Source organism: Tachyglossus aculeatus, chromosome 2, assembly GCF_015852505.1.
Source record: "Tachyglossus aculeatus isolate mTacAcu1 chromosome 2, mTacAcu1.pri, whole genome shotgun sequence".
Lineage (NCBI taxonomy): Eukaryota > Metazoa > Chordata > Mammalia > Monotremata > Tachyglossidae > Tachyglossus > Tachyglossus aculeatus.
Window position 1 is genome coordinate 117,848,333 of NC_052067.1, and position 8,915 is coordinate 117,857,247.

Below are 8,915 nucleotides of genomic sequence, written 5' to 3' on the forward strand. Positions count from 1 at the left end.
GGCTTCACTCTTCCTGAATTGTCTTGCTGCTAAGGCCTGCTGTGCTGGGTTTCAGTCTGACTCCACATTGTGATTTAGGTAGTGCACACTTGCCCATAGTCTTACGTAGTCTGTCCGGAGTGAATCTGACTTGAATCTTCTGACTGGAATTGCCAGTTTTGGTGACAGACTGGATATGTTGGGTGAACGAGAGAGCAGAGTCAAGGATGACACCAAGGTTGCAGTCTTGTGGGATGGGAAGGATGGTAGTACTGTTCACAGTGACAGGAAAGTCAGGGAGAGGACAGGGTTGGGAGGAAAGATAAGGAGCTCAGTCTTGGACATGTTGAGTTTTAGGTAGTGGGAGGGCATCCAGGTGGAGATGTCCTGAAGTCAGGAGGAGATGCGGGCCTGGAGGGAGGGAGAGAGAACAAGGGAGGAGATATAGATTTGGGTATCATCTGCTTGATAATTGAAGCCGTGGGAGTGAATCAGTTCACCAAGGGAGAGAGTATAGATGGAGAACAGAAGGAGAACAAGAACTGACCCTTGAGGAACCCCTACAATTAGGGGATGGGAAAGGGAGGAGGAGCCCGTGAAGAAGACTGAGAATGAACAGCCAGAAAGATAAGAGGACTACCAGAAGAGGACAGAGTCAGTGAAGCCCAAGTTGGATAACATGTTGAGGAGAAGGGGACGTTCGACAGTGTCAAAGGCAGCTGAGAGGTCAAGGAGGATTAGAATAGAGTAGGAGCTGTTGGATTTGGCAAGAAGGAGGTCATTGGTGATCTTTGAGAGGGCAGTTTCAGTGGGGCGCAGGGGCTGGAAGCCAGATTGGAGGGGGTCCAGGAGAGATTTGGAGGAGAAGAATCTGAGGCAGCGAATATAGATGACTCACTCCAGGAGTTTGGAAAGGAAGGGTAGGAAGGAGAAGGGATGATAACTGGAGGGGGCTGTGGGGTCAAAGGAGGTTTTTTTAGGAAGGGGGAGCTATGGGCATGTTTGAAGGCAGAGGGGAAGAAGCCATTTACTTTTCTCTGCCTCAGTTACCTCATATGTAAAATGAGCATTGAGATTATGAACCCCATGTGGGACAGGAACTGTGTCCACCCTGATTTGCTTCTATACACCCCAGCAATTAGTACAGTGTTTGGCACTAGTAAGCACTTAACAAATACCACAATTATTAGAGAAGTAGCATTGGCATAGTGGATACAGCACAGGCCTGGGAGTAAGAAGGCCATGGGTTCTAATTCCAGCACCACCACTTGTCTACTGTGTGACCTTGGGCAAGTCACTTCACTTCTCTGGGCCTCAGTTTCCTCATTTCCAGGAAGCTAAAGGGCTGACTCACCCACTACCTGAGATGCAGCATGATGTAGTTGATACAGCACAGGACTTGGAGTTGGAAGGTCATGCATTCTAATTCCAACTCTGCTACTTGTTACTTGTGTGACCTTTGTCAAGTCACTTCATTTCTATGTGCCTCAGTTACCTCATCTGTAAAATGGGGATTGAAACTGTGAACCCCATCTGGGACAGGGACTATGTCCAACCCAATTTGCTTATATCTATCTTAGCACACAGTAAGCACTTAAAAAATAACAGTTATTATTATTATTATTATTATTATTATTATTATTATTATTATTGCACCATCTTTTTCACTTTTCTCCCTGACTCCAGCCTCTAATTCCTTAAATTTATAATATATACTGCTGCAAGAATTTTCTTCCTGAAACATCACTCATCTAACATCTTCCCTTTCTTCAGTATCCTTTAGTAGCTTCCTATTTCTTCCTGAATCAAGAAAAAACTCTTAACTAGTTTCAAAAATGTACCCCAGCTGTTCACATCTTACACGTTAGTGCTCTTCACCTGCTATGTTTCAGCTTTTCTTCTCCATTCTTTCCAAGCCAACTTTCTAGCTGTTCCCCATTCTTGACTCTCCCATTCCATAATGCACTTAGCCATAGCCCTTGCTCCTTTAAGTGCCCTGGGATTCTATTCAAGGCCAATGGGTTTTGAGAGCACTGTTCAGAAATGGTTTTGTACAGATTACTGTGATGATCTTCCAGTACATGCCCAAGAACATACACAAATTATAGTGAAGTTCTTTGCAGATTTAGCATAGTGCTAAGGAAAGACTGTATTTATTAAGATAAGTTAAATACTAGCTCACACCTCAAAATCAATCAGCAATACAGAATGAAATGTTGCCACTCTTTTTAACCTATGGGCTATCCAAGAATGCATTCATAAGCAAAGGTAGAAAATAGAATCAGAAAGACTACCATGGCTTTAGTAGACTTCAAAATGCAAGACAGAGAGTGGCAACCATGAAGTATCAAGCTTCATAATAAACCAAATGGAAGGACTGTCTATGTCTTGACTATAACTTTGAGATTTTGTTCTACTGTAGAATTTCTTGAGCAATTTCACCAAGGTAACTTATAACACCACCTCTCAGGGTCACACCTGGAGAGTTTCCAGTACTCTACCAGTTTCAACTATGGGAGGGAGAGTCAAGCACAGGCGTATCCATTTCATTCCTAGCTTGGACAATGTCTAGTGAGTGAAAAGCAATCTGCTACAAGTCAAAACTCACCTATGCTGGGCAGCAGCGGCATGGGAGAGAGTCGAGGGTGGAGACTCAGGTTTACTGCGAGGAAGGAGGCAATGGTAAACTGCTTCTGAATTTTTACCAAGAAAACTCTATGGATACACTACCAGAATGATTTCAGATGGAGGTGGGGCATTCTGGGAGAGTTGTGTCCATGGCATCACTATGGGCCTGCCATATCTTGACACCACAGGACAACAACAACTTATCACCCTGCTCAATATTAAATAGCAAGAAAAGATTACCAATGATGAGATGGAAGAATGAAGTCAGTTCATTAAAACTAAACCAATGCTCACAGTGTCATTTCACTGTGTAGATCTTCATAAAAACATGAATGAAAACAGCAGCTACATTGAGAAAATGAGGGACTCATGTGAGCCAAAAGAACAGAATCAATAATTTTATTGATTGGAAAAGTAAACTTTCAAACAATATTACAGTGTTAAAAACTTTTTCAACAAATAAATCACCCTTGTTTGATGCAAGGCAGTTGTCCCTTTCTCTTTAAGCCAAGGCCTACAATGATTGGGATAGCAAAGGTCAAGCTGAAAGACAGGTTCTGCAAGGGACATATCTATCAGAAAAATAGGAATTCACTTTTGGGTACAAACAATATAGAAATTGTTAGTGTGTGTGTATAGTTAATATAAGTATGTATAATATAAATTAAATATACATGTTTGTATCTCACTTTAGCTTTTGAAAATCAAGCAATTTGAAGGTTATATGATTTTCATGAAACCCCTTTCTTTGGAATTGTGAATGTATGGCAAAAACACTTTCTACATTGTGTCTATTCATATAAAATGATAAATAGCTGTATAACCCTCCTCTCATCTATCCACACACATAAATTTGCATATACATTTGAAAAACATGAACACCTTATTGTCTACCGATATACAGATTTATAGATATAATTGCCAGACTTCTAACGTTTAAGCATATAAATGCCCCTGTTATGCCAAATGAGGGCATATTTTTCAGTTTCTTGTCCCTTTGCATTAAAAAATATTTTGCCTAAAATAAATTGTACTAAATCTGAGATTCTGTGAAACCCTGTTCCATTAATAACCTGGGAATTTCCTACTTTTGCCTATTGCCATATTTTAAATAGAAGTCATTTTCTTAAAGGGAGCAAGCTGAAAGCAGTATCAGTTACAATATTTTGACAAGCATTGATTTCCTCAGAAGCATGGAGTGCAGCAACTCTTCAAATGAATGTTGGTCTTAGTGATTAAATGGAATTTGTTAGGTGCTTACAGTGTGCCAGACACTGTTCTAAGCACTGACATAGACCACATGGGGCTCACAGTCTTATTCTCCAATTTACCATTGAGGTAACTGAGGCACAGACAAGTTAAGTGGCTTACCCACAGTTACATAGTACAGCTAGGATTGGAACCCAAGTCCTCTGCCTTTAAGACCCATTTTCTTTCCACTAGGCCATGCTACTTCCCTTGCTTGCCAATCTTAACCTCTAGTGCTTTCCGACAACTCTCAAGAAACAACACAATCCACTTATTTTCATGAATCCTCTCTTTAAATTAAAATTTTTCATTTTTAATATTCAATATATTTTTACCTACTATATTTTAAGCATCTCGAAGACATGAGCTATTTGTTCTTTAGAATGTATCTCAGCTTGTGTTAAAGAACTCCAAAAGTAATGGTTACTAGAAAGTTAAGGCTTCTGAATTCTGGATGTCCAAATTAAGCTTCCTGCGCATACAAAAGTAAAGGTGCAAACTAAAGTGGTGCCCATGGAATCATCACTGCTCCACTCTAAAGCTCCTTGTGGGCAGGGATGTTCTTACCATCATTCTTACCATCATAATAATGCCATCATTATTATTACCAATTCTGTTGCACTCTCCCAGATTCTTAGTATACTTAACCCCACTTTATGTACATATTTATAATTTATTTATATTAATGCCTATAACCCCCTCTAATCTGTAAGCTTCTTGTGGGCATGGAACATGTCTACCAACTTTGTTATATTGTATTCTCTAAACAGTTCAGTGCTCTGCACACGGTAGGGACTCAATAAATCCAACTGAGTGATCAATTGATTGATTGATCACATTAAGTTGTGCGCCTGACACAAAGCAAGCATACCATATCACGTGTTTGCCTTTGTCTGATATCATTTGTGGCCACCCTAGGTTCATCTGCTTGAGTCCAACAGTTGCTTTGCCAAATCACAAAGTACCAAGGATTCTTAAAGAAAATGGAGGAGTAACCTGGAAAGGAATTATAGAAAAGATTCAGAATTAAAAATTAATTTAAATTATGTTCTCTCAACTCAGAAACAGGCTGAAGTGAAGCATAGTATTTCTGGATCCAGTTTCTAGAGCTAGATACAGTTCTGTTCTACAATCCCTGCATTTGAAATGGTTCCCAGGTATCTTGTCCTTCAGCTTTCACCATCAGATCCACTGGAAATGGATTAATTTCAACCTCTTCCTGGTACAAATCCTGAACTGTGAGGAAAGGAGGAACAATGGTGGGAAGAGCTGTGTGAAGGAGTAATGCTCTCCTACAACAACCCAGCCTACACACTTCACTCCTCTAATGCCAACCGTCTCACTCTACCTCTGTTTCATCTATCTCACCATCGACACCTGGTCGAAGTCCTGCATCTAGTCTGGAGTGCCCTTCTTCTTCTAATTTGGCAGATGATTACTGTCCACCCCTTCAAAGCCTTATTGAAGGCACATCTCCTCCAAAAGGTCTTGCCCGACTAGCCCTCTTTTCCTCTTCTCCCACTCCCTGCTGCTTTGCCCTGACTTGCTCCCTTTATTCATCTCCCTTCCCAGCCCCACAGCACTTATGGACACATCTGTAATTCATGTATTTATGTGAATGTCTGTCTCCCCTTCTAGAATGTAAGCTCATTCATTGTGGGCAGGGATGTGTGTCTGTTTATTGTTCTATTGTACTCTCCCAAGCACTTAGTACAGTGCTCTGCACACAGTAAGTGCTCAATAAATATGATTGAATGAATGAGCAATGGTGCAGGCATATTTTAAATCCACTGATAGCAGTAGTGAAGTCAATAATGACATACATCACCAAATGTATTCTGATTAAAGACACCTTCACATTAGGGCACAGTAAGTCCATCTTACTGTTCCAGGCCACCTACCATCCTTACCTCAACCATGATTTAACTAACAAATGCAGCAGGATTTATCCCACAATATAGGAAATTCCAGTGATTGAAATATTAAGTAGATTGCCACATGGTGAATGGCAGGTTAGTTTTGTTATCTGTGATTATGTCAGTCATAATACCAAAATCTTACTCAGTATGAGAACTGACTGTTAGGTAACTCAAGTACATATTATTCAGCATGGTCTTGTGAAAAGAGCATGGGCTTGGGACTTAGAAGACCTGGATTCTAATTGTGGCTCTGCCAAAAGTCTTTTGTGTGACTTATTCCTGTCATGTAGCTTATCTGTGGCTCAGTTCTCTCTTCTTCATAATGGGAATTAAAACTGTGAGCCCCACATGACACATGATCTGTGCCATTCATTCATTCATTCAATCGTATTTATTGAGTGCTTACTGTGTGCAGAGCACTGTACTAAGCGCTTGTACTAAGTACAAGTTGGCAACATATAGAGACGGTCTCTACCCAACAGTGGGCTCACAGTTGAGAAGGGGGAGACAGACAACAAAACAAAACATATTAACAAATAAAATAAATAGAATAAATATGTACAAATAAAATAAATAAATCCAACCCAATTATCTTGAATTTACCCCAGGGTTTAGTACAGTGCCTCACACATGCTAAGCACTTAACAAATACCATTAAAAATGTAAGTCTATATCAATTTCTTCAATTTCTTAGGAACAACATGAGCTCCACACTCCTGGTATTCCATAAATTCAAATGTAGTTCATGTAACTGACCTTCAGTGATTCTCTTCATGCACAAATTCAATTTTCTCTAAAACATGTGCCTAAACTGTTTTTCTGAGTTTTGATTACACATAGTTTTCAGTTATATGATGCAATTTGTATGTGAAAACTGTCTTGTCAAAATGTCATAAATTCAGAATATGTTTTCTTATAGTGAATAGTTTTTTAACCTAAGATCAGATACCATATTTTAATCAAGATTATCCAGAAGTATATATTCAGTTACCTAGAATTTTGTACCCCAAATTTTGGATGGATGATTAATATAGATAAATGAATATACTTTCATTGAATTTGAAATATTTTAGAGAGAATACACCATGAAGGAGGTATCCAACTTTTACTTCTTTAGTCATAAAATGGACTTAACAACACTTTCTGGTGATTCCATTTGGTAATCATATAACTCCATTCCCTATCCATTGCCAGCTTTAACTGTTAAGTCTACCTCCTCTAGACTGATTGATTTAACTTTAAACATTCCTTTCTTTAAACTGTCTCCTTCAACCCCTCATGTGGCTTTTAATATTGTGTCTTCATTTCCTTGTTGGTTTTCTGAAGCACCCACAAACTCCAACACCTCTGGAACAGGTACCATAAAGGAGACTAGTGTTGCGAAGTTAAAATGATGATTTGTAAACCTGAAATTATGTCAATTTGGAAATAATAATGATGATAATAATGGCATTTATTAAGCACTTACTATATGCATAGCACTGTTCTAAGCACTGGGGAGGTTAAAAGATGTTCAGGTTGTCCCACGTGGGGCTCACAGTCTTAATCAGAGAAGCAGCATGGTTCAGTGGAAAGAGCACGGGCTTTGGAGTCAGAGGTCATGGGTTTGAATCCCAGCTCCACCACATGTCTGCTGTGTGACCTTGGGCAAGTCATTTAACTTCTCTGAGCCTCGGTTACCTCATCTGTAAAACGAGGATCAAGACTGTGAGCCAAGCCCCACATGGGACAACCTGATCACCTTGTATCCCCCCCAGCGTTTAGAACAGTGCTTTGCACTTAGTAAATGCTTAAAAAATATGATTATCATTATTATTAATCACCACTTTATGGATGAGGTAACTGAGGTATCGAGAAGTTAAGTGAGTTTCATTCATTCATTCAATCATATTTATTGAGCGCTTACTGTGTGCAGAGCACCGTACTAAGCGCTTGGGAAGTACAAGTTGGCAACACATAGAGATGGTCCCTACCCAACAACCGGCTCACAGTCTAGAAGGGGGAGACAGACAACAAAACCAAACATGTGGTCAAGTGTCAAGTCATCAGAATAAATAGAGGTAAAGCTAGATGCACATCATTGACAAAATAAATAGAATGATAAATATGTACAAGTAAAATAAATTGTGTAATAAATCTTTACAAACATACATACAGGTGTTGTGGGTAGGGCAGGGGTGATGGGGAGTGGGAGAGGAAAGGGGGCTCAGTCTGCGAAGGCCTCCTGGAGGAGGTGAGCTCTCAGTAGGACTTTGAAGGGAGGAAGAGAGTTAGCTTGGCGGATGTGTGGAGGGAGGGCATTCCAGGCCAGGAGGAGGACATGGTCCGGGGGTCAACAGTGGGACAGGCGATAACAAGGCACAGTGAGGAGGTTAGCGGCAGAGGAGTGGAGGTTGCAGGCTGAGCTGTAGAAGGAGAGAAGGGAGGGGAGGTAGCAGGGGGCGAGGTGATGGAGAGCCTTGAAGCTGAGAATGAGGAGTGACTTGTGTGACTGTGAGGAGTAACTGTGTGACTTGCCCAAAGTCACACAGCTGACAAGTGGCAGAGCCTGGTTTTGAATCCATGACTTTTGACTCCAAAGCCTGCGCTCTTTCCACTGAGCCATGCTGCTTTGCAATAAATTACATTTAATTGCCATTCATCTTTACTCAAAATGTCTTGTCAAGGAATTCCTGTAGCCCTATTAACATAGTTGCTATATAGATTGTCAAAATAGTCACTTCTTGGGCTTTTAAATTGAGTGATTAAAAACATATTATTCACTCAACTAATCAGCTTGAATACAGATTTTGGTAGAGACATGTTTTAAGCCTGCCTTTCACTTGATGCAGGCCAATCATACTCTCTGCCATACTAGACATTTGAATAAAACATTCAAATACTTCTTCTTTACATTTTGCATTGATGATTCATGAGACTGGGAACTATTTCCAGAATTAAGATAATTTTAATGTGAGAAGCTAATTTTTTCCATTTGTGATTTTGCTCCAAACTGACATGATCTGTATTTTTTCCCAAAAGATGAAATCTGGCATTCATGTAGTCTTGAAATGATAGTCATGCCTTAAGCAGAAAAACTTTAAAGTGAAATCATCTCTAAATGTTCTACACACTTGCTTTCCACTCTAAGCAAGCCATTCA

The 8,915-nt window shown here is 40.0% G+C and overlaps 1 non-coding gene across 1 annotated transcript; it reads left to right on the forward strand.

The window, feature by feature from the left end:
* The first annotated feature begins 2,439 nt into the window (after positions 1–2,439).
* On the forward strand, positions 2,440–2,577 carry LOC119925131. Its single transcript, XR_005449798.1, has one exon. It is a non-coding gene; the product is annotated as a small nucleolar RNA SNORA7 (small nucleolar RNA).
* The last annotated feature ends 6,338 nt before the right edge of the window (positions 2,578–8,915 follow it).